A 25,638-nucleotide genomic window follows, 5' to 3' on the forward strand; every position below is an offset into this window, starting at 1 on the left:
AATATAAGTATTTAAATTCCCCAGTTTCTTAATGCTGTGTCCAGTCACTCTTTTATCAGCAACACTGAAGGAGAGAGAGGCTGGAGGAGAGACCTCACCACGGCCTAGGTCAGATACTGTTCCTGGATGAATTGGAGCATATACTGCTTCCAGAGTTTATAATAAAATACTATAATATTTATGAAATGACTGACATGCCGTACACCAAAAAGTTCACTTTATACTCCATCCATGGCTGGATAGACAAAGGAGAGAGGACGTGCTTATCTGTTAAAGATGATGCTTCAACAAACAAACACATCCTCTTCTCAGTCAACTCTCTTATCTATGCACCTGATATAACTCAGGATTTCTAGCATTCCGCCAGAATAGACATGATCAATTGGCTCTTGGTCTTGCAATTCCGACTGTGGCTGTAGCTTCAAACCTGAATATTTTGCAATTTTATTCAGAAGCTAACTGTACTCAGATAAAAATAAAAGTGTGGCAATGCAACATTAACTGCAGGCAACAAGAATGCATACATTGAAGATACATAGGTTAAAAACTGTATGGAAATCAGGTTAGCTAAATTAATTTCTTAGTTTCCAGTTGCAACAAAATATGGCACAATTGTCTGCAGGAAAGATTATACAAGACAAAACCAGCACCAACAGCAGACAAAGATCTTTGTACAGACAAATCATGTGGCACTGACAGGCTCAGTACAAGCTAATGGCTGAATATTTCAACTCACATAAGCAATGTCATCATTTTGCATGAATGCTGTAGACTGTCTCAGACCCTATGGTGGTCACCCCGAGCTAGCATAACCTTCAGTAACCTACCTGGAAGCAATAGATGAACACTGCCATTGCAATCCTTCCTGGTGTCATGTAAAGTATAGTAAGGACAGCACTGTGTTCCTGCTACTGCTGAAATATTATTAAAATGATTACAGACTGAAACAGGGCAGATAAAATGTAAAACAGATACTACTAACACTGCTCTACATGCTATATACATTGTATATAACAATTGGCTGTGTATGTTACAAGGCCACAGCATAATCAAAAGGTTCTAATGAGGCACAAGACTGAAGCAACATGGGTTTACAGACATCAGGCCAACACTGCAATATATTCCTAGACAGTTGCTCCATCATTTGTCCAATTGAGTCTTACTGTACATGTCCAAATATTAAACTATAGTCTCTCCATACAGCTGTACATCTCCCACTGGAACAGTTTCAGTCTGTTATCACCACCTCAATTCCTACCTTCCACTGCCAGTGTTGTGTTTTGCCAATCAGATGAGGGGCTCAGACAAATACTAGGATACAGGTGAGACAAGAATTGTGATGTAGCCAAGTAAAGTGATATTGCATCATCTGCTATCCGGATGCTACAAGGTTACTGTTAGTAGCGTTTTGCCAGGTATTTCATTATGGCAACAGCAGCATCTTTGAACAAGAATAATCCGACAGCTGACTCCAATGCAACCAAAGTCGTCTTTTCAAAAATGCATTTAATTTCGAAAAAGGTTTTGATCAGACGTTTTAACGGTACAAAAAAAAAGTTAAAAAAAAATTCTCACACCCTGTGAGCTTGAATTTGCTTCGCTGCCCCTCCGCCTCCGAGCAGCGAGAGCGAAACCCCACAGTCGCCGGCGCCATGAAAATGCAGCGAGCAGCCAAGAGGCGGAGTGACAGGCGAGTGTTCGCAAAGAGCGCTCGCAAGTTCAGTCTAATTCAAGCTGCGAATTCAATCCGAAGGCAGAGACGGCGCTGCGGCTTTAAAGCTCCAGCACGCATGCAGTTTTCCGAAGGCACAATGCTGCATTCCAGCAAAAATAAAAGCAGCATTGCAAAAGCTGACATTTTTACAAGCATCAGGCATCGCATTTCAATGCCCAAGCCCAATTCCCCCACCCTGCAAAGCAGAAGATGCAATTTGGAAATGATACATCAATATCAAACAGACATGCAGCTTGATGTTTGCGATATTCTGTCTTGTTGGTGGCCAGTCGCGGGGTTACAGGGTTTCGGGTGAAAGGTGAGCAGCGCTTTTTACCTGCAGCCTCCGCCCGGCTCCGAACCTCCGACTGATCGCCCCGGCTGCCGGCAGCGAGCATGCGCCGTCCAGCCGCGCTGGCAACATCTGCCGAGCATGCGCAGCAGCGGCAGCAACACCACATGGCTGGAAGTGTGAGAGGGACCTATCGAGGGGAAATGGGGAATTTACATAAAGGAGATTGGGGGAACTGGGGTGGTTGGTGGGGGGGGAGAGGTGTGGAGATTGAGGCAGGAGTGAATCGATCAGAGGGGAAGGAAGCAGAACATGGAAAAGAGGGTGGGAAGAGGGATGATGGACAGGGGAGGGTGAGAAGAGGGATGATGGACAGGGGAGGGTGAGAAGAGGGATGATGGACAGGGGAGGGTGGGAAGAGGGATGATGGACAGGGGAGGGTGGGAAGAGGGATGATGGACAGGGGAGGGTGGGAAGAGGGATGATGGACAGGGGAGGGTGAGAAGAGGAATGATGGACAGGGGAGGGTGGGAAGAGGGATGATGGACATGGGAGGGTGGAAAGAGGGATTATGGACAGGGGAGGGTGGGAAGAGGGATGATGGACAGATGTGGGTGGGAAGAGGGATGATGGACAGAGGATGGTGGGGTGGACAGAGGGTGTGAGGAGAGGGGTGTGTGTAAGGGGGAGAGAGAGAGGGGTGTGTGTGAGGGGGGAGGGAGAGAGGGGTGTGTGTAAGGGGGGAGGGAGAGAGGGGTGTGCGTAGGGGGAGGGAGAGAGGGGTGTGTGTAGGGGGAAGGAGAGAGGGGTGTGTGTAGGGGGGGAGGGAGGGAGAGGGGTGTGTGTAGGGGGGAGGGAGGGAGAGGGGTGTGTGTAGGGGGGGAGGGAGAGAGGGGTGTGTGTAGGGGGGGAAGGGAGAGAGGGGTGTGTGTAGGGGGGAGGGAGAGAGAGGTGTGTGTAGGGGGGAGGGAGGGAGAGGGGTGTGTGTAGGGGGGGAGGGAGAGAGGGGTGTGTGTAGGGGGGGAAGGGAGAGAGGGGTGTGTGTAGGGGGGGCGGGAGAGAGAGGTGTGTGTAGGGGGGAAGGAGAGAGGGGTGTGTGTAGGGGGGGAGGGAGAGAGGGGTGTGTGTAGGGGGGGAAGGGAGAGAGGGGTGTGTGTAGGGGGGGAGGGAGAGAGGGGTGTGTGTAAGGGGGGAGGGAGAGAGGGGTGTGTGTAGGGGGGAGGGAGAGAGGGGTGTGTGTAGGGGGGAGAGAGGGGTGTGTGTAGGGGGGAAGGAGAGAGGGGTGTGTGTAGGGGGGGAGGGAGGGAGAGGGGTGTGTGTAGGGGGGGAGGGAGAGAGGGGTGTGTGTAGGGGGGAGGGAGAGAGGGGTGTGTGTAGGGGGGAGGGAGAGAGGGGTGTGTGTAGGGGGGAAGGAGAGAGGGGTGTGTGTAGGGGGGGAGGGAGGGAGAGGGGTGTGTGTAGGGGGGGAGGGAGAGAGGGGTGTGTGTAGGGGGGGAAGGGAGAGAGGGGTGTGTGTAGTGGGGGAGGGAGAGAGAGGTGTGTGTAGGGGGGAGGGAGAGAGGGGTGTGTGTAGGGGGGAGGGAGAGAGGCGAGTGGAGGTGGGGGGGAGGGAGAGAGGGGTGTAGGGGGGAGGGAGGGGTGTATGCAGGGGGAAGGGAGGGAAAGAGGGGTGTGTATAGGGGGGGAAGGAGAGAGGGGTGTGTGTGGGGGTGGAGTGAGAGAGGGGTGGGTTTAGGGGGGGTAGCGGGAGAGGGGTGTAGGGGGGAGGGGAAGAGGGGTGTAAGGGGGAGGGAGAGAGGAGTGTAGGGGGGAGGGAGAGATGGGTGTAGGGGGGAGGGATAGAGGGGTGTAAGGGGGAGGGAGAGAGGGCTGTAGCGGGGAGGGAGAGGGGTGTGAGGGAGGAGGGGGTGTCTTGGGGGGGAGAGGGGTGCAGGGGAGGGAGAGGGGTGTGGGGGAGGGAGAGGGGTGTAGGAGGGGAGAGGGGTGTAGGGGGGGAGTGGGATGTGGTGGGGGGAGAGGGGTGCAGGTGGAAGAGTGGGGTGTAGGGGGGAGAGGGGTGTAGGGGGGGAGAGGTATAAGGGGGGAGGGAGAGAGGGGTGTAGGGGGGGAGGGAGAGAGGGGTGTGGGGGGGGAGGGAGAGAGGGGTGTGGGGGGGGAGGGAGAGAGGGGTGTGAGGGGGGAGGGAGAGAGGGGTGTAGGGGGGGAGGGAGAGAGGGGTGTAGGGGGGAGGGAGAGAGGGATGTAGGGGGCAGGGTGGAGAGAGGGGGGGAGAGGGGTGTAGGGGGGAGGGGGGGAGAGAGGGATGTAGGGGGGAGGGTGGAGAGAGGGATGTAGGGGGGAGGGTGGAGAGAGGGGTGTAGGGGGGAGGGTGGAGAGAGGGATGTAGGGGGGAGGGTGGAGAGAGGGGTGTAGGGGGGAGGGGGAGAGAGGGATGTAGGGGGGAGGGTGGAGAGAGGGGTGTAGGGGGGAGGGGGGGAGAGAGGGGTTTAGAGATACAGCACTGAAACAGGCCCTTCAGCCCACCGAGTCTGTGCCGACCATCAACCACCCATTTATACTAATCTTACACTAATCTTACACTCATCAGAGCCCTTTCCTATCCTGAGTGGTGTGAAACAGGGCTGTGTTCTCGCACCCACACTTTTTGGGATTTTCTTCTCCCTGCTGCTTTCACATGCGTTCAAATCCTCTGAAGAAGGAATTTTCCTCCACACAAGATCAGGGGGCAGGTTGTTCAACCTTGCCCGTCTAAGAGCGAAGTCCAAAGTACGGAAAGTCCTCATCAGAGAACTCCTCTTTGCTGACGATGCTGCTTTAACATCTCACACTGAAGAATGCCTGCAGAGTCTCATCGACAGGTTTGCGTCTGCCTGCAATGAATTTGGCCTAACCATCAGCCTCAAGAAAACGAACACCATGGGGCAGGATGTCAGAAATGCTCCATCCATCAATATTGGCGACCACGCTCTGGAAGTGGTTCAAGAGTTCACCTACCTAGGCTCAACTATCACCAGTAACCTGTCTCTAGATGCAGAAATCAACAAGCGCATGGGTAAGGCTTCCACTGCTATGTCCAGACTGGCCAAGAGAGTGTGGGAAAATGGCGCACTGACACGGAACACAAAAGTCCGAGTGTATCAGGCCTGTGTCCTCAGTACCTTGCTCTACGGCAGCGAGGCCTGGACAACGTATGCCAGCCAAGAGCGACGTCTCAATTCATTCCATCTTCGCTGCCTTCGGAGAATACTTGGCATCAGGTGGCAGGACTATATCTCCAACACAGAAGTCCTTGAAGCGGCCAACACCCCCAGCTTATACACACTACTGAGTCAGCGGCGCTTGAGATGGCTTGGCCATGTGAGCCGCATGGAAGATGGCAGGGTCCCCAAAGACACATTGTACAGCGAGCTCGCCACTGGTATCAGACCCACCGGCCGTCCATGTCTCCGTTATAAAGACGTCTGCAAACGTGACATGAAATCGTGTGACATTGATCACAAGTCGTGGGAGTCAGTTGCCAGCATTCGCCAGAGCTGGCGGGCAGCCATAAAGACAGGGCTAAATTGTGGCGAGTCGAAGAGACTTAGTAGTTGGCAGGAAAAAAGACAGAGGCGCAAGGGGAGAGCCAACTGTGCAACAGCCCCAACAAACAAATTTCTCTGCAGCACCTGTGGAAGAGCCTGTCACTCCAGAATTGGCCTTTATAGCCACTCCAGGCGCTGCTTCACAAACCACTGACCACCTCCAGGCGCGTATCCATTGTCTCTCGAGATAAGGAGGCCCAAAAGAAAACACTAATCCCATGTTCCTACCACATCCCCACCTGTCCCTATATTTCCCTACTACCTACCTATACTAGGGGCAATTTATAATGGCCAATTAACCTATCAACCTGCAAGTCTTTGGCATGTGGGAGGAAACCGGAGCACCCGGAGGAAACCCACGCAGACACAGGGAGAACTTGCAAACTCCACACAGGCAGTACCCAGAATTGAACCCGGGTCGCTGGAGCTGTGAGGCTGCGGTGCTAACCACTGTGCCACTGTGTAGGGGAGAGAGGGGTTGTAGGGGGGAGAGGGGTGTCGGGGAGACGGGAGGGGTTGGGGGGAGAGAGGGGTGCAGGGTGGAGAGAGGGCTGTATGGGGAAGGAGGGGTTTGGGGGGGAGGGGGGGAGAGAGAGGGGTGTAGTGGAGGGGGTCGAGAGGGGCGTTGGGGGTAGGGGGGATAGAGGGGTGTAGGGGGGAGAGAGGGGTGTGGGGGGAGGGGGAGAGAGGGGTGTAGGGGGCATGGGGGAGAGAGGGGTGTAGGGAGATGGGGGAGGGAGGGGGGAGGAGAGGTGTAGTGGGAGGGGGAGAGGGGTGTAGGAGGGGATGGGGGAGTGAGGGGGGAGAGAGGTGTAGTGGGAGGGGGAGGGGGGAGAGGGGTGTAGGAGGGGATGGGGAGAGAGGGGGGATGGGAGAGGGGGATAGAGGGGTGTAGGAGGGGATGGGGAGAGAGGGGGGATGGGAGAGGGGGATAGAGGGGTGTAGGAGGGGATGGGGGAGAGAGGGGGGATGGGAGAGGGGGATAGAGGGGTGTAAGGGGGGATGGGAGAGGGGGATAGAGGGGTGTAGGGGGGGATGGCATGAGAGAGGGGGGATAGAGGGGTTCAAGGGGGGATGGGGGAGAGAGGAAGAGAGGGGGTACAAAGAGGGTGGGGAGGAAGAGAGGGGGTTCAAGGGGGGATGGGGGAGAGAGGAAGAGAGGGGGTTCAAGGGGGGATGGGGGAGAGAGGAAGAGAGGGGGTACAAAGAGGGTGGGGAGGAAGAGAGGGGGTACAAGGAGGGAGAGAAGGTGGAAAGGAAGAGAGGGGGTACAAGGAGGGAGAGAAGGTGGAGAGGAAGAGAGTGGGTACAAGGAGGGAGAGAGGTTGGAGAAGGATAGAGGGGGGGCTACAAGGAGAGAGGGTGGAGAAGGATGGGGGAGGTACAGGGGGGAGAGGCAGGGAGGATGGGAGGGAGTGAGGAGGTACAGGGAGAGAGAGGGTGGGGAGGGGAAGAGGCAGGACAGGAAGGGAGAGAAGGGTGGTTGGGGAGGGGAGACAGGGTGGACAGAGGGGAGGGTGTATGAGAAAGGGGTGAGGAGTGATGATGAGGGAGAAGGAGGGGAGGAAGAATGAGGAGGGGAATGGACAGAGGGTGAGCAGTGAGGAAAGGAGAGGAGGGGAGGGGAGGGAGAGGTAGGGCATGGAGCAAGAGAGGAGTGGAATGGGGGTGGTCAGGTGGGGAGGAAGAATGAGGGGAAGGGGAGGGGAAAGCAAGAAGGGAGAGAGGGACAGGGAGAGAGAAAGGGAAGGTAAGAGGAGGGGTGAAGGGAGGGGAGAGGTGAGAGGAAGGGGAAGGGCATGAGGGGTGGGGATGGGAGGGGGGAGGAGGGGAAAGACTCGAGGGACAAGTGTGTCCTTTCTCCTTGCACATTTGTATGCATCGTTTTCCCTCTTTATCTCATGTTTAATTTGTTAACCCATTTACGATCATATTCAATTATTCTGAGCTTGTTGCTTTTGGGAATGTATTCATCCTGCATGCTAAGGATTATTATAAAATTTCTTTATGCCCAGCAGGATCCCCTTCCACTCAACGAGTGTGATTGTATCCAGGAATATCCAGACCATTCTTTCTGGACCAAACAACCAGTAGCTAAAAGGTCAATGGAGATGAGGAAAGGAGACATTTGCAGCAGCAATGATAAAAGTTTATTTTAGCTCCGTTAAGGACCCTTTAAGACTGTATAGGATGAAAGTAAGATCCTCTAGGATGGTTTTGAGTGGAAGTTCAGGGTATGGCAGAGATATTAAATGACTACTTTGCGTCAGTCTTTATTTCTGTAGATGACACTGGATTACCAGTAATGTTGCTTTGCTAACAACAAAATTGAAAATATTCGAACAGATGTGGATATTTTCTAGCGAGAATAAGGAACCTCAGAATTGACCAAATGCCGGTTTAGATGGCATCCACCTGAGGGTCATGTGCTTTGCAAGCCCCTTTAATCGCTCCCTAGAAACAGGGACTTGAAAATTATATCGTGTCCACATTGAAGTCTGATCCAGCTGCAGTGCTTGCTGCACATGCCCAATGAATCAGTCGGCTGGACCATGACAAATTGATCTCACAGAGGATACCAGTTGTCTGCTGCATTTAGGCGAAACCAATTTCTAGTTTAGGCATTAGGCTCTTTAGCAACATGTTCAAGAGGTCTGTTTTACACAGCTGGTAGGGATGCTTATGCTGCACCCAATCCAACATGGTGTTGGCTGTGTTTTCAACACTGCTCGGCTCTGGCAGGTTGGGCTGCTGAATTGAACATATCTTCACCCTTTTTCCATCTGGAAAATGGTGAAATGGGATCTAATTTTACCCCCCAGATACCCTTCCTTTTATAAAAGGATTTTATTCATTTATGGGATGTGGGCATTACTGGCTAGACCAGCATTTATTGCCCATCCCTAATTGCCCTTGAACAGAGTGGCTCGCTAAGCCATTTCAGAATCAACCACATTGCTGTGGGTCTGGAGTCATATGTAGGCCAGACCAGGTAATAACAGCAGATTTCCATCCCTAAAGGGGATTAGTGAACCAGATGGGTTTTTACAACAATGACCAATGGTTTCATGGTCACCACTAGCTCTTTAATTCCAGATTTATTAAATTAACTCAAATTTCACCATCTGCCGTGGTGGGATTTGAACCTATGTCCCCAGAGCATTAGCTTAGGCCTCTGCATTACTAGTCCAATGGCATTACCACTGCACCACCACCTCCCAGGCAGTACCAGGGAACTATAGGCCAGTAGGTTGACTTCAGTTAGAGGTAAGTTGCTCAAAGAGATCATAAGAGATGCTCCATCACCAAGATAGAAAGAGTCATCAGGCAAACCCACTATGGCTTCTAGAAAGAACATTATGTCTTACCAATTTGATTGAATTTTTTGAAGCAGCCAATGGATGAGTAGATAAGAGTAACTTGATAGACACAAGTCTACCTGGAATTTCAGAAAGCCTTTGACAAGGTAACTCATAATAGATTATTTGTGGAAGGTAGAATCTTGTGGTATTATTGGGAAGCAGTTATGGTGGACTAAGAAGTGGCTACATAACCATTGTCAATACCTGTGGAGCTGCTTGGACTCAGGTTTCCAGTGTTGCCCCATAGATATTAGTGTTAGGGTCTTTGCTATTTAGTGATCTTTATTAATGACCTAGCTATAAGTGTTAAGGGAAATAAATTTGTAGCTGATGGAGATTTTTGAGTTTTCAGACTGGGAAATAGAGTAAACAACTTCAATCAGATCTTGATCTGTCAGGGAAATGGACTCGCATTTGGAAAATGGTATTTCACTTGGACAAGTGCAGTGTTATGCATGTGGGTAGCACCAACACTAAGTCTACACATAACCTTACAGGGAAAAGAGCAGAAGCTGGTAGAGAAAGGCCTTGGTGTCATAGGTCCTAACTTTCTAAAGGTTCATGATCAAGAAGCTATAACTAAACCAAACAGGATACTGGGCTGCATTCACAAGTCTATTTAATATAAAATGAAACCTGCCATGTTGTCCTTGTACAAAGCCTTGGTTTGGCCTCATTTAGAATACTCTATCCAGCTTTATTTTATCCTCCCACATGATGTGTGATACTGAGGCTTTGGAAACAGTTCACAGTAGGGCCACAGGATTGATTCCCAGTTCAAAATACCTTTTCTACCTCGATAGCTTGGTCTGCATTTGGCAGAAAAGCAAAGATTTACGGTGATTTGATTGAAGTCTATAAAATAATGAAGAGACAAGATTATGTTGGCATTGAGAAATTATTTCCATTAGAATAAAGTTGGGGAGGTCCAGGGGTCAGGTTTATACGTTATGAAAGGGTGGAACTAGATAGATTTTTCCAGAGAATAGTAGACGTATAGAACAAGATACTAGATCACATGGTGAGTTCTAGCTCGTTGCTTTCATAAAGAGCTGGACTGGTTCTTAGTTGGGATAGAGATCGTATCATGCAAGAGGTAGGTGCCGAGTTGTACAAGTGGTAATTATTGCGGTCTCCTGGACTAGTTTTGGTCTAATTCCTAGGTGGGCGATAGAGGAATTTTTTTTGCCTCTTTCAAGGGATTACTTGGCTCTTGGTGGGTAGGGAGTATATGAATTGTGATGCATAAGGCATCACAACTGCACCGGATAGGCTAGATGGACCACAACTCTGTTTATATCTTCAGTATTTTCCCAAGGATTATAATTAAATAACTCTTACAAAAGTTTCTATTATGACCCTTGTTTTGGAATGGAGGTGGAAGAATGGGGGGGGGGGGGGGGAAAGAACACAAGAATTGAGAGCAGGAGTAGGCCATTCGGCCCCGAGAGCCTTCTCCACCATTCAGTAAGATCATGGCTAATTTGAGTGTGGCCTCAACTCTACTTTCCTGTCTGCCCCCATAACCCTTGACTCCCTTGTGAATCAAAAATCAATCTAACTCAAAATAACTCACTTTCCACCCAACCAGCCTATACGTTCAAAGGATCATCATCCGCCATTTTTGCCACCTCCAGCATGATGCCACCACCAAATGCATCTTCCCCTCCCTTCTCCTGTCAGCATTCCGAAGGGATCATTCCCTCCGCGACACCCTGGTCCACTCCTCCATTACCCCTGACACCTCATTCCCTTCCCACGGCACCTTCCCATGCAAAAGCAGGAGTGTAATGCCTGCCCTTTTACCTCCTCTCTCCTCGCCATCCAAGGCCCCAACATTCCTTCCAGGTGAAGCAGCGATTTACTTACACTTTCAATTTAGTATACTGTATTCGCTACTCACAATGCAGTCTCCTCTACATTGGGGAGACCAAATGCAGATTGGGTGACTGCTTTGTGGAACACCTCCACTCAGTCTGAAAGCATGACCCTGAAATTCCGGTTGCTTGGCCACATTTCTGTCTTTGGCCTGCTGCAGTGTTCCAGTGAACATCAATGCAAGTTCGAGGAACAGCACCTTATTTTCCAATTAGGATTCTACAGCCTTCCGGACTGAACATTGAGTTCAATACTTTCAGAGCATGACTGGACCCTTTTATTTTTATTTTATTTCATAATTTTTTTACCATGTGCCTGCCTTCTGTGTTTTTCATGTTTGTGCTTTTGGACAGAGCTGTTCATTATTCTGTCATTAACATTCTCTCTGTACTAATGCTTTGTCTTTCACCACACCATTAGCACACTCTCTTTGCCCCATGACCTCCCTTGTCAGTTAATCTCTCCTGCCCTCAGTTCTATCAACGCCTTCCCTTTTGTTCTCTTTCCTTTCCCACCACCCCCCCCCCTCCCCCCGCTTTACTTGCGTAAAACCAATTACATTTCTAACCTTTGCCAGTTCTGATGAAAGGTCATCAACCTGAAACGTTAACTCTGTTTCTCTCTCCACAGATGCTGCCAGACCTGCTGAGTATTTCCAGCACTTTCTGTTTTTATTATCTATCTAACTCAGCCTTGAATATATTCAATGACAAAGCCTCCAGTGCTCTCTGGGTAAGAAAATTCCACAGACTAATGACCTCAGAGAAATAAAATTCTCCTCAACTTAGTCTTAAATGGGAGACCCCGAATTTTTAAACTGTGTCCCCTAGTTCTAGACTCCCCCATAGGGGGAAACATTCTCTCAGCATCCATCCTGTCAAATCCCTTCAGGATCTTATATATTTTAATAAGATCACCTCTCATTCTTCTAAACTCCAATGGGTAGAGGCCTAACCTATCCAACCTTTCCTCATAAGATAACTCCTTCATCCCAGGAATCAGTCGAGTGAACCTTCTCCGAGCTGCTTCTAATGCAATTTTATCCTTCCTTAAGTAAGGGGACCAAAACTGTACACAGTACTCTAGATGTGGTCTCACCAATACTCTGTACAGCTGTAACAACACTTTTTTTAATCCTTTCACAGGATGTGGGCGTTGCTGGTTAAGCCAACATTTATTGCTTATCACTAATTGCCCCTGTGAAGGTGGTGGTGAGCTGCCTTCTTGAACCGCTGTGGTCCATGTGGTGTAGGTAGAGTGCAATTAGGAATGAAGTTCCAGGATTTTGACCCAGCAACAGTGAGGAATGGCAATATAGTTCCAAGGCAGGATGGTGTGTGACTTGGAGGCAAACTTGCAGGTGATGGTGTTCCTATGCATCTGCTGCCCTTGTCCTTCTAGGTGGTAGAGGTTGCGGGTTTGCAAGGTGCTGTCAAAGGAGCCTTGATGAATTGCTGCAGTGCATCTTGTAGATAGTACACACTGCTGCCACTGTGCATCGATGTTGGAGAGAGTGAATGTTGAAGGTGGTAGATGCAGTGCCAATCAAGCAGGCTGTTTTGTTCTGGATGGCATCGAACTTCTTGAATGTTGTTGGAGTGGCACTCATCCAGGCAAGTGGAGAGTATTCCGTCACATTCCTGACTTGTGCCTTGTAGATGGTATACTTCCCTACTTTTATACTTGATTCCCCTTGCAATAAATGCCAACATTCCATTTGCCTTCCTAATCACTTGCTGTACCTACATACTAATCTTTTGTGACTCATGTGCCAGGACACCCAGATCCCTTTGTGCCGTAGAGTTCGTCAGTCTCTCTCCATTAAAATAATATACTGCTTTTCTATTCTACCTGCCTAAGTGAACAAGTTCACATTTTCCCACATTATACTCCATCTGCCAAATTTTTGTCTAAACCTATCTAAATCCCTTTGTGGCCTCTTTACGTCCTCTTGACAGCTTACTCTCTTATCCATCTTTGTGTCATCAGCAAATTTAGCTACCATTCATTCAGTCCCTTCATCCACGTCATTGATATAGATTGTAAATAGTGGAGGCCCCAGCACAGATCCTTTGACACTCCGCTAATAACGACTAGCCAATCAGAAAATAACCCATTTATCCCTCCTCTCTGCTTTCTGTTAGCTAACCAATCCTCTATCCATGCTAATATGTTAACCCCCTACACCATGAACTCTTATTTTGTTTAGTAACCTTTGATGTGGCACTTTATCAAATGCCTTTTGGAAATCCATGTCCACATATCCACAGGTTCTCCTCTATCCACCTTGTTTGTTATGTCCTCAAAGAACTCTGATAAATTAGTCAAACACCATTTCCCTTTCACAAAACCAGGTTGACTCTGCCTGATTGTATTACGATTTTCTAAATATCCTGCTATTACCTCCTTAATAATCGATTCTAGCATTTTCCCTATGACAGATGTTAGGCTGACTGGCCTGTAGTTTCCTGTTTTTTGTCTCCCTCCATTCTTGAATAGCGGTGTTACAGTTGGGATTTTCCAATATGCTGAGACCTTTCCTGAATCTGGGGAATTTTGGAAGATCACAATTAATGCATCTATTATAATAAAAGCAAAATACTGCAGATGCTGGAAATCTGAAATAAAAACAAGAAATGCTAGAAATACTCAGCAGGTCGGGCAAGCATCTGTGGAGAGAGAAGCAGAGTTAACGTTTCAGGTCAGTGATCCTTCTTCGGAACTCATTATTAATGCATCTACTATCTCTGCAGCCACTTATTTTAAGACCCTAGGATGCAGGCCATCAGGTGCAGGGGACTTGTCATCCTTTAGTTCTAATATTTTTCCCTAGTGATTGTGACTGTTTTTAAGTTCCTCCCTCCCTTTTACCTCTTGATTTTCAAGTATTCTTGGAATTCATTTGTGTCTTCTACAGTGAGGCCAGACACAAAATACTTGTACAATACTTCCGCCATTTCCTTGTTTCCCATTATTAATTCCGCAGTCTCACCCTCTAAGGGACCAACGCTCACTTTAGTTACTCTTTTCCTTTTTAAATACTTGTAGAAACTCTTATGAACTGTTTTTATATTTCTAGCTAGCTATCTCTCGTACTCATTCTCCCTCCTTATTTTTTAGTCATTCTTTGCTGGTTTCCAAAATCTATCCAATCTTCTGAACTACCACTAATCTTTGCAGTATTGTATACTTTTTCTTTCAATTTGATATCCTTAACTTTCTTAGTTAGCCACAGATGGTGCATCCTTCTCAGAGCCTTTCTTTCTCAAAGAAACATATCTTTGCTGAGAGTTATGAAATATCTCCTTAAATGTCTAGCACTGATTCTGTACTGTCCTACCTTTTAATCTATTTTCCCAGTTCACTTTAGCCAACTCTGTCCTCATACCCTTGTAATTGCCTTTATTTAAGTTTAAGGCACTAGTCTTAGACCCACACTTCTCACCCTCAAACTGAATGTGAAATTCTATCATGTTATGATCACTTGGGAGCTTGAGCAGATTGGGCAATACTGCAACATTTGTACGCAAAAGTCAAATAAATGTGATAGCCCAAGAAATTGTGTTCTCTGTGTTGTAGTGAGACATTCATAAAGTTCAGCACAGATAAAAATGAAGTCAAAGTATAAGAAAATAATATCGTTCAAGAAGAGTTAATTGGATGAAGTAAAATAGCTCCAAAAAATGAAAGTTCTAGAAGAACTTTTAAAAAGTTTCAGAGAAACTAAGGAGAGAATGATTTAAGTGCAAGGAAAAAATATAATAATTGTTGAAGGAAATCTAATAAAATGTCTTACAAAGGTGTTCCCAAAAATCTGATCTGGGGCTTCAACCTATCGCTATATTTATTAATGACTTGAAGGAAGGAATAGAGAGTTGTATAACCACGTTTGTGCAGATGACACTAAATTAGCAGGGACAGTAAGTAGTGCAAATGGGAACAGGAAGTTGGAAAGGGACATAGATTGATAAATGAGTGGGAAAAACTGTGGCAGATGGAGTTCAATGTGGGAAATGACAGGTCATTCAATTCAGACCTAAGAAAGATAAATCAGATTCTTTTCTAAATAGTGAGCAACTCGAGAATGTAGAGGAGTACAGAGGGAGTCCAAGTATACAAATTGCTAAAAGCCTGTAAAAAGACACAAAAAAAAACAAACAGAAAGGCTAATAGAATGTTGGCCTTTATCTCAAGGGGACTGGATTACTAAAGGGAGGAAGGTATACTTCAGTTGTATAGAGCTTTGGTCAGACCCCCATCTGGAATATTGCATTTAGTTTTTTCAGGAAAAATAGATTGACCTTAGAGGGGGTGCAGTGCAGTTTCACCAGAATGATACCGGGGCTTAAGGGATTAAATTATGAGGACAGGTTGAAATAACTTGCCTTGTATTCTCTTGAGTATAGAACATTGAGAGCTGATCGGATTGAGGTACTTAAAATGTTAAAAAGGATACAATAGGTTAGATACAGAGAAATTATTTCTTCTGATCGGGGAATCATGAGCAAAGGGGACATAATCTTAAAATTAGAGCTAGGCCATTTAAGGGGTGAAATTAGGAAGCAGTTTATCACGTGAAGGTTAGTAGGAATCGGGAATTCTCTGCTCCAAAAGGCTCTGGATGCTGGGACAATAGGAACTTTCAAAACGGAGATCAATAGATTTTATGTTAGGGTATCACGGGATACGGAACAAAGCAGCTAAATGGAGTTGAGGTACAGATCACTCAGGATCTAACTGAATGGCAGAGCATGTTCGAAGGATTGAATAGCCTACTCCTGTTTCTATGTTCCTTGATATAATTGGGAATAAAGACCGAAATTAAAGAATTGATAATGTGTTCTAATACGTGTCAGCTATGACTCAAAGTCTTTTAACTCTTGTTAAGAGTTATGAAATATCTCCTTTAATGTCTAGCACTAATTCTCTACTGTCCTACCTTTTAATCTATTTTCCCAGTTCACTTTAGCCAACTCTGTCCTCATACCCTTGTAATTGCCTTTATATAAGTTTAAAGCACTAGTCTTAGACACACACTTCTCACCCTCAAACTGAATGTGAAATTCTATCATGTTATGATCACTTGGAGGCACTCTTACCTCTCAGCCAGAATGTTATGTGTTCAAGTCTCACTTTAGAGTTGTAAGCACAGAAGTCTAGGCTGACACTGCGTGCAGTACTGAGGGAGAGCTACAGTCTCAGGGGTGCTGTCTTTTGGATGAAACATTTAAACCAAGAACCCATCTGTGCTCTCAGGTGGATGCAAAAGATCCTATGGCAGCATGCCGAAGAAGAGCAGGGGGGTTATTTCCAGTGTTCCTGGTCAATATTTGTCCCTCAATTGACATCACAAAAACAGATCATCCAGTCATTATCACATTGCTGTTTGTGGGATCTTGCTGTGCACAAATTGGTTGCCACATTACAACAGTGACTACACTTCAAAAGTACTTCATTGGGCTGTAAAGTGCTTTGGGACATCCTGAGGTTTTGAAAAGTGTTATATAAATGCAAGTCTTTGTTGTAGTAATAGACAGAGAGAGCTTTGTCACACATTAAATTGGAGCAAATGTTTATCACAATAAGAAGTGATAGAAGCTCAGAAAAGCAAAAGGTATTGAACAAAGAATAGGTTTCAAAGGGCGCATCAGAGCATAAATGGTTTAAATGGATACTTATGCTGTGACATGGATTATAAAACAAAAGGTGGCTCTTGTGAATCAAAGAACCCAGTGCATGCACATTCTACCACTGTCCTAAGAAAGAAATTCCTGCACTCCAGAAGGTTTTGAAGGAAATCTTAACAGAAACTCAGCTGCAGCCTGTAAAAGAAAGTTCATTCACCCAGAAATATGGTGGTTGTTTTATTAAAAGCAGACACTAAAATCATTAACTCCCAAGTCCATTAATCTCAAATGTGCCATACAAAACACCAGGAGTTCCAGGCACTTTCAACAGGGACAACATGGAATAAGATGAACTACAAAAAGGACTGACGTAGAGGAAGTAAAGCAGCAATGCCAACAAGGTACAGCAGTTTTCATTTTTAAAACCATTGGAGCTAAATCATTGGGAACAAAAAAAGAAAATGAAACACCACAAAATCTCCAGTCAGTTTGTAAAATTTGAAAGAGTGAAGCCTGGAAATAAGTCTACAAACTCTGCAGCAACCTCCAGCGAAGAATGTACAGTTAAGAATGTATATAATCGTCTGGGGCATGCCTGGGTTGAATTTTCGCAGCTTGAGACCAGTCTTCTATTTTTGAAGTTAGTCCCATGATATTGCCTCGTACAGCCTACTCAAATTTCCCCATATTTTTCAACATTACTGTCTGGTTCAGTGCAATAATGCTTTAAAATATTTAACCTGTTTGAAAACAGAATGCCAATCCTTTTATCAGGTCCTCGTGTCTTGTGACATTCCCAGCTTAAGAGAGCAGGTAGGAGCCCTCGACAACAGTCTGGCCTAGAAATTGCCTGATAAGAATGGTACGTGAAGAGAAATTTCAGCTGAATGGCAAGAGGAGAGAGCTGGGGTGGGGTGGAACAGGTGGGGTAGTTGGAAAATGGCAAAATCTTGAATGATGAACAAATTGTATGAGTGAAAAGGGGAGGTGAGGGGGGTGCAGTGGCAGTGGGCAGGGGGAAGGGTTTTGGCCTCTTCTGCTAGCCCATTACATTGTGGCAGCACTTTAGAGCCTTGCTGAGCTACCCTGGCTCTAGGGCCAGAAGCACCCTGATAGGCCCAATAGAACCAACATCTGTCAAAAACAGTTGTAGGTTCTGCTGTGAGCCTACAGCAGGACCTGAAGTTCAAAAGGCAAATGGCTATTGATCACAGAAGGATTGATTGCTGTTGTTACAAGGTGCTCCATCACTGGAGGGCAGATAGCAAAAGTTGCTCCTTTTGATCTTCAGTGTAAGCCGTTGCTTCCTCCACTTCCCAGAACAGTGTCCTGAAACTACAAATTTCTGCTGCCTCATATATCATAAGAATTTAGAATGAGCCAAATCTGAAACAGTTATTTTTAACAAAGCAACAACTTCAGAATGTGGTATGCCAAGAGAGGCAATCATGTTCAGCATTTATCTACAAATTTTAAAAGTTGAGATCTATTTTGTAACTGTGGGAATAAAGGTGGGTTATTCTATCTGAGGAGCACGACATAAATGCAAGCTGTTTATGCTTTACGAGAAGTAGAATTATAAGCTGCAGTAGCCACAAGGTAAAACTAGCTATAGAGGAATAGTGAATGAATAGACTGCCATCTAGTGCAGTAAATAATTGGCTTGGAGTAAGCATTTATAAATGGATTAGACCAATTTCTGATTCATCAAGGAGTAGCAGGTTTAAGGATGACAAAAGTTGGATGACAGTGAGTCATATGACTTGTCCTGAAACATGAACTGGTTGATAGAGTTAGTTGGATGAGCTGAACAGCCTTTTCGCGTTCACCTACACATGCGGTCATTATGTGAAACGACCAAACCATTGAAACCACATTTCCACAGAGTCTGTGGATTTTTAACATCTTCATAAACCTAATGTAACATTATGTATACCAGCTATGTTGTTTCCTGGTATTCAACTTTTGCATATCATTTGATACACTTGTAGAATTACATCTGACATCAAGACAGCATTTGACTGAGTGGCATCAAGGCAATCTAGCAAATTAAATTCAACGGAATTAAGGGGAAAACTCTCCACTGGTTGGAGTGATACCTAGCACAAAGGAATGTGATTGTTGAAGGCCAATTATCTCAGCTCCAGGTCATCACTGCAGGAGTTCCTCAGGGTAGTGTCCAAGGCCCAACCATCTTCAGCTGCTTCATCAATGAACTTCCCTCCATCATCAGGTCAGAAGTGGGGATGTTTGCTGATGATTGCACAGTGTTCAGCACGGTTCACAACTCCTCAGATACTGAAGCCGTCTGTGCCCACATGCAGCAAGACCTGGACAAGGTTCAGGCTTGGGCTGATAAGTAACAAGTAACATTCACACCACACATGTGCCAGGCAATGATCATCTCCAGCAAGAGAGAGTATCGTACCCCTCCTTTACATTCAATGGCATTACCATCACTGAATCCACTATCACCAACATCTGGGGTCGCCATTGACCTGAAACATAACTGGACCAGCCACATACTGTGGCTACAAGAGCAGGTCAGAGGCTCGGAATTCTGTAATGAGTAACTCACCTCCTTACTCCACAAAGCCTGTCCACCATCTACAAGGCACAAGTCTGGAGTGTGATGGAATAATCTCCACTTGCCTAGATGGGTGCAGCTCCCAAAAACACTCAAAAAGCTTGACACCATCCAGGACAAGCAGCCTACTTGATTGGCATCCCACCCACCATTTTAGACATTCACTCCCTCCACCACCAGCACACAGTGGCAGCAGTTTGTAACATCTGCAAGTTGCACTACAGCAACTCTTTGCCAGCACCTTCCAAACCCGTTACTTCTACCACCTGGAACAACAAGGGCAGCAGACACATGGGAACCCACCACTTACAAGTTCCCCTCCAAGTCACACACCATCCTGATTTGGAATTATATCGCCGTTCCTTCATTGTCGCTTGGTCAAAATCCTGGAACTCCCTCCCGAACTGCACTGTGGGTGTACCTACACCACACGGACTACAGGGATTCAGGTAAACAGCTTGCCACCACCATCTGAAAGGCAGTTAGGGTTGGGTAGTAAATGCTGGCTTTGCCAGCGAAGGCCACATCCCATGAACAAATAAAAACGATCATAATCATTGTGCCTCCAGCATTGACGCACCTGCAAAGCCATCTAGAATGCAACAGTCAGCAGGTCTGGCAGCATCTGTGACCTGCTCAGACCTGCTGAGTGAATCCAGCATTTCTTGTTTTTGTTTCAGATTTCCAGCATCCGCAGTATTTTGCTTTTATATTAGAATGCAACAGTTGTCAGTATTGGCTCTGATATAAAAGCTCTCAAAAACAAAGCAAAACCACCCCCATAAATTACTAAAAAAGTAAACAGAGTAGGGATTTGAAATTTTAATCTCATTTTGCAATTCAGTCGATAGTTATAAACAACTTGAGCTTTGCTCTGATAGCCTACGACAACATCTTATCTGTACTGTGACCTTATTTCATTATGCCAAACCTGATTGTTCATTCGTCCCCGTGAAATCATTTTTGTGATATAAGCACATTTTATATGTTCAATTTCCTGATGAAGGAAATTATCAGTAGAGGTACAGAAATACCCACTCGTATGTGATTCTGATGCAATATCTTGCTCGGCTATGACACAATGAATAGGCAAATGTTGGAAGGTTCAACAATTGGAATTTTTACAGCTCACTGGATCCCAATTTTACAGTTTATCTGCTTAATAAAAACTCTTATTGCAACATGATAAACCCTCCTCATTCTTCCTTATGGTTTCTGTTATTAATAGTTTATCAGTCTTGATACTGCCACGGTTTAATTTATATTATATTTCTTTATTTCTATATCAGTTTGATTTTCTAATTCTTCTTCTGTTACTTTTAAAACTCTTGTGCGCTATTAGATCCTTTTTATAACACACATTCTCCCCCATAATCAACACATTCATCCTCAGCAAACGTCCAAAAATTCCAAACCATAAACTTACACAATAAACATTCCTTGTAAACTCATCGATATCCTTATTTTTCATCTACACCAAACAAATATATTTCCCTGCAGCTTAATATAAAAATAACATGTATGGTAGGTTACAATAACTTTGGAATTATTTTTACATGTTTTGTTCATCTATCCTCATCATGAAGTATTCCATATTAGCTGTTACAGTAGCTCATCAGGCTGCTTTATTCCATCAGATCCATCACTTTGTTGATCACCATTTTTGATGAGTTGGCATCATATTTGGATTTCAAAATCTGCCTCTTGGCATACAGTTTCCATGAGGCTGCATCTTCAGTGGCAGCTAAAACTGGGAAGTATGAAGAGTTTAAGACACAGTTCACTTGTTATGAGTTCTGAAGTGACAAATAATTGTTTCAGAATATCTTATCTTCAGAAGTTCTATCTAACAAACATGCAGAATTGCTGAAATGACAGTGGATTTATTTAAATGACAGTTAAAAATGTATGGCTCTCAAATAAAACACATCAACAGCTTTGTGCATAAGTGCCAGTTCTTTGAACGATTTGTCACCTGTCGTACCATATCACAAAGTGCAAAAAACTACATACCGTTAGTGACTCCCTAATACTTCTTTCAGTTATTGACATTTGTAAAACGAGAGTTAGGGAAGAGGTTGCTTGAAAACTGATAGATAGTATTTTGAGAACTGAAGCATATTTCACTATCAGACAAGATTGCAGGTGGTATTGGGGCCAGCATTCTCGTTTTCACAAATACCAGTGAAAAACCAGATGTGAGTAAAGGTGATGCAATGTATGTAGAACATACTAACAGACTAATTGGCCAAGATCATGTTCGGCACTGCAAGGAGAATCCAAAAATAGATTAATAAACATTAACATAAACTAAAAAAAAGTCACTTTTTATTTGCTAAAGCCTCTTTAAGATCATTAGTAACACACTTGTGAAGCATTTTGTAGTCAAACTGAAAAATGACTGTCTTGCTCCAGGTCAAACCTTGAGTTAGTGAATTTAATAAAGGGAAAGATTTTGAACAATCACCACAGGCATTACAATGGTAGAAATGCATTTTCTACTCAAAAGCGTGGGTGTAAAGGGCATCTATGGCAGCAAAGAGCAGAGGGCATCCTACAAGTATAAAGGGTATAGAACATATGTGATTAACATCAGGTTTTATCCTAGACAGCAGATACCCCACAATTCAGTCAGCAATGCAGGCATATTCCGCTACCCTGTACAATTCAGGAGAGGCGTCCACGGTTAATATTTATATTTAAGGCTAAGATAGATAGATTTTTGGTCTCTCAGAGAATCAAGGGATATGTGGAGCAGGTGGGAAAGTGCAGTTGAGGCAGAAGGTCAACCGTGATTGTATTGAAAGGCTGAGCTGGCTCGAGAGGCCATATGATGTACTTCTGCTCGTATTTCTTATGTTCTAATGTTTTTATGGACCTTTGAGCTGTTCCCACCACTGAACCGCTTCCTCCACAGTGTCCTTCTTCCTTAACATCATTAGGAATTGAATTTGTATTTTTGTGGTTCCTGCTACAAGTGAGGTGGAGGTGATGCCTACCCTTCTGGTGTAGTTGGTTGACTAGGTACAACATCAGTAGACAAATACATTTATCCATATGGATATTTCATTGTCATTTCACATTATGTTATTGGCTTCCGTAAATTAACTATGTGTAAACACATTCATATAACATTATTATGTACCTGCGCAAAATCAGTGTGAATGGATACACTCGTGTACATTATTTAGTCCATACCCATTTCTGCCCATTGACACTCTAAAAAAATCAGTGCACTTGTTTTCTAAATTAAAGAAAGTAATGGTCTAGGCAATCTTCATAAAAACTGAATTTCATGAAAGCTAGAATGCTAAATAAATATAATTTTCACTCTGCACAGGAATGCTAATTGTCATGCAGGCCCCCACCTGCCAAGAATGAGGCACATTAATTTCGCCACATGGATATTAAATTTCAAATTGTTGCTGGGCAGAAGAGAAGGCCTGATACAAGCAGTTGCCAGGCCCCTGGCTGGAAAGATATTTTTGCATATTAACAGACAGTGTTTGGGAACAAAGGAGCTCCAATACAATCCACAAACAGACGTGGTCAGACCAGTTAGTCACATGACTAACTTGGCTGTTGCAGAGTTTGAACTGAGAGTTTTAAATTGGAGAGACAGTGTTTGAACTGGCAGAAAGCTGAATGCTCCTGGACTGAGAAGAAATCTCCTGGCTGGCTCACCTGCCTGCCTGTCTGTCTGCTCCTATATCTTTCTCATGGAACTCCAAAAACCCACTGAAGACACATGAACCCCACAAGAGAAAAGTCTCTTATAGTGAACAAGGTTTAAACAAGGTTTCCTTGGGCCCCAAGGAAAAGCAAGATCTACCTACAAGCAAGGACTTTGCAGTGAGATCGAAGACTCATAACAAAAACTCTTCAGATATTGCCTCAAACTTTTCCACTTTATTTCTTCTGCTCTTTTCTGTCCCTATCTGCACGTGTGTATCGCGTATGCATGCTAGCGTGGGCGCGTCCTGTATCCATAGGCGTTAACCGAATTAGCGTTTAAGTTTAATAAAATTTCACTTTTATTTATTTAGAGATACAGCACTGAAACAGGCCCTTTGGCCCACCTAGTCTGTACCAACCAACAACCACCCATTTATACTAATCCTACATTAATCCCATGTTGCCTACCACATCCCCACCATTCTCCTACCTACACTAGGGGCAATTTATAATGGCCAATTTACCTACCAACCTGCAAGTCTTTGGCTGTGGGAGGAAACCAGAGCACCCAGTGGAAACCCACGCAGACACAGGGAGAACTTACAAACTCCACACAGGCAGTACCCAGAACTGAATGCAGGTTGTTGGAGCTGTGAGGCTGCAGTGCTAACCACTGCGCCACAGTAAACCTAAAAAAACCTGTTTGTGCTGATTTCTTTGCCTTTTAATTGGAAAGTGGTGAAGAAGGATTCAACAAAGGGGAGCTAAAAACACGGGGCTGGATTTTACACCGGGCGGATGGGAGCTGACCACCGACGTAAAAGTCGGTGGCGAACCCGCATCCGCCCAGCCCAGAGCTCCGACCCATATTTTACAGGTCCCTGGGCTTTAACTATTCAGAGGCGGGACTTCCACCTGCTTGAAAGAGGACGTCCCGCCTCATTGAGCTGCCAGCCAATCAACGAGCCAGCAGTCCCAGCAGTGCCTCGGGCAGCGGTGGCCACTGCTGGGACTGCAGCCCAGCCGAGTACATGGAACCGGGACTGAAGATAAATTGGGTTTGCCTCACCAGGGGAATCAGTCCCGAGCCGGCGAGGCAAGGGTGGTCATTTGGGGGGCAAGGGGACGTCTCGGATCCTGGGGGTGGTTGGGGCAACTGGGGCGCTGAGAGGCCGCCAGGTACTGGGCAGGCTTTCACGTCTACTGGATGCCTGCTTGCCATGGGTAAAATACCCATGGAGGCAGGCGTAGGCCCTTAAGTGGCTGTTAGGTGGCCACTTAAGGGCCTTGATTGGCCTGGGGTGGGCTGCCCATTTCTCGCCCCCCTGCGGCCTATGTAAAGTGGAGCAGAGGCGGGAGTGGGCCGGGATGGCCTCCCGGAGCCTCCCGCTCAATTTTACGCCACCTCCCCCACCACCATCCGGCTCGCTGGGGTGGTGTAAAATTCCGGCCATGGTGTGTTTAAAAATTAAACCCTGTTACAGTAAGACCAGGTGATGACTGAAAGCGACTCCTGGACCTTTTTCTCACATGGTTGTAACAGCTAATTATTCGAGTTTTTGTCGTTCCCTTTTAAGGTCCAGTTTTCTGACTATGAGAACTTCTCAGTTTACAAGTTTGATCTTATTTTAATATTTACGAGATGTTAAATGAAGAGCAAAATGTATTTAGCGAATTAATTTGAGGAATCAAGTAAGCTGCTCAACCATGTCTGGGGATCTGAAACCAGTAACTTGTGGCTGAACAAGGCGATGACATCAACAAAGACATTTTGCTCAGTTGGGGGAAGAGCAAAACAGGAGGTCAACAATATAAGATTGCTTGAGCTGTAGTCCCAATGGAATCTCTCCCCATTAGGGAGAGAGAGTTGGTGATATATAGCTTGAAGATCACCACTCCTCAAGTGTGAGGCAAGATGAGGAGGCACACCTCCATGAACTACCACAACCAATACAGGGATTGAACCTGTGGTGTTGGTGTCTTTCTACATTTCACGTTAGCTGTCTAGCCAACTGAGCTAACCAATCCCCCACACAGTGGGGGCGGCACAGTGGCGCAGTGGTTAGCACCGCAGCCTCACAGCTCCAGTGACCCGGGTTCAATTCTGGGTACTGCCTGTGTGGAGTTTGCAAGTTCTCCCTGTGTCTGCGTGGGTTTTCTCCGGGTGCTCCGGTTTCCTCCCACATGCCAAAGACTTGCAGGTTGATAGGTAAATTGGCCATTATAAATTGTCCCTAGTATAGGTAGGTGGTAGGGAAATATAGGGACAGGTGGGGATGTGGTAGGAATTTGGAATTAGTGTAGGATTACTATAAATGGTTGATGGTCGGCACAGACTCGGTGGGCCGAAGGGCCTGTTTCAGTGCTGTATCTCTAAATACTAAATACAATATAAGATGGTCACCAAGAAATCAAATAGGGAATTCATGAGAAACTTCTTTACCCAGAAAGTGGTGAGAATGTGGAACTCAATGACACAGGGAGTAGTTGAGGCAAATAGTATCAGTGTATTTAAGCGGTGGCTGGGTGCACATAATTAGGAGAAGGGAATAGAGGGTTATGCTAATAGAGTTGGATGAGGATGGGGGGAAGCATAAATAGCAGCATGGACTATAATAAAAGCAAAATACTACGGATGCTGGAAATCTGAAATAAAAACAAGAAATGCTGGAACCACTCAGCAGGTCTGGCAGCATCTGTGGAAAGAGAAGCAGAGTTAACGTTTCGGGTCAGTGACCCTTCATCGGAACTGACAAATATTAGAAAAGTCACAGGTTATAAGCAAGTGAGGTGGGGGTGGGGCAAGAGGTAACAAAGGAGGTCTAGATTGGACCAGGCCGCATAGCTGACCAAAAGGTCACGGAGCAAAGGCAAACAATATGATAATGGTGTGTTGAAAGACAAAGCATTAGTACAGAT

The 25,638-nt window shown here is 45.8% G+C and overlaps 1 protein-coding gene across 10 annotated transcripts in view; it reads right to left on the bottom strand.

The window, feature by feature from the left end:
• ahdc1 (AT hook, DNA binding motif, containing 1) overlaps positions 1 to 2,120 on the bottom strand; it is a 158,905-nt gene extending 156,785 nt beyond the window's left edge. For 6 of the 10 annotated variants that reach the window (XM_068011719.1, XM_068011730.1, XM_068011727.1 and 3 more), the window contains exon 1: positions 2,052 to 2,120. The gene's annotated coding sequence lies outside the window, so the exon portion shown is untranslated. Of the gene's footprint in view, positions 1 to 827; positions 902 to 1,909; positions 1,954 to 2,051 lie in introns of those variants that run through there. The other 4 variants (XM_068011724.1, XM_068011723.1, XM_068011721.1 and 1 more) reach the window with 3 other exon arrangements.
• Positions 2,121 to 25,638: the final 23,518 nt, after the last annotated feature.

This window comes from Heterodontus francisci, chromosome 31 (assembly GCF_036365525.1).
Source record: "Heterodontus francisci isolate sHetFra1 chromosome 31, sHetFra1.hap1, whole genome shotgun sequence".
NCBI classification, from domain to species: Eukaryota; Metazoa; Chordata; class Chondrichthyes; order Heterodontiformes; family Heterodontidae; genus Heterodontus; species Heterodontus francisci.